Source organism: Alligator sinensis, unplaced genomic scaffold (assembly GCF_000455745.1).
Source record: "Alligator sinensis unplaced genomic scaffold, ASM45574v1 scaffold1096_1, whole genome shotgun sequence".
NCBI classification, from domain to species: Eukaryota; Metazoa; Chordata; order Crocodylia; family Alligatoridae; genus Alligator; species Alligator sinensis.
This window is the reverse complement of record NW_005842984.1, coordinates 171,917-172,654: the sequence shown is the minus strand read 5'-3', so window position 1 is coordinate 172,654 and position 738 is coordinate 171,917.

Genomic DNA, 738 nt, shown 5'->3' with positions numbered 1-738 from the left:
TACCCCCGCCCCCCTCTCCCACAGGCACACAGCTCCAGAACCCCCCACCCCCAGTCTCTACTTACCTGGGGGTAGAGCCCAGGTCCAGGCCCCTGCAACCTACACCACTCTTTGCCCCTCATGTGCTGCAGTGTGGTCCGATTGCCTCACAGCTTTTTACTGCAGGTTTTTTTTTTTTATACCTGGATATCCAGGTATCAAATTTTGAGTCCACGATGCAAATATGTAGCATGGGGAATGTTTTTTATGCAGCAAGAGGCACATGCGGGCTCATCTGGATACATCCCCTGAGCCCTGGAAGCTAATACCCCTGCTCCATTCTTTTGTTTTGAGCCAAATATGCATATTTGCAGAGCGCCTCAACACAACAGAAATTCCTTGCCCAGGAGAACCGTTCCATCACCAAACCTCCTGTGAAATATGAAACATCATGACAAGAAAGAAGCATAATTAAACATCCTGCTTGCCATCACACACCTTTTGAGGTAAATAGACTACTCCAACTTTTATCTGAGCCTAATGTGTATAAAATTAACTTTTCCCATCAGTAGAATTTACACCACCTTCCAGCTCTCCTGTACAATATAAATGTTCATTTCTACCTGGAAGAAAGTTTACAACCTTTGCATTCTCCTATTCCTGAGGAAGGGTGCATGAGGTCAAAAGCTTGCAAATAAAGAAAATTGTTTTGCAAATGTCTAGTTGCTCTAATAAAAGATGTCACCTCTACCACACTTA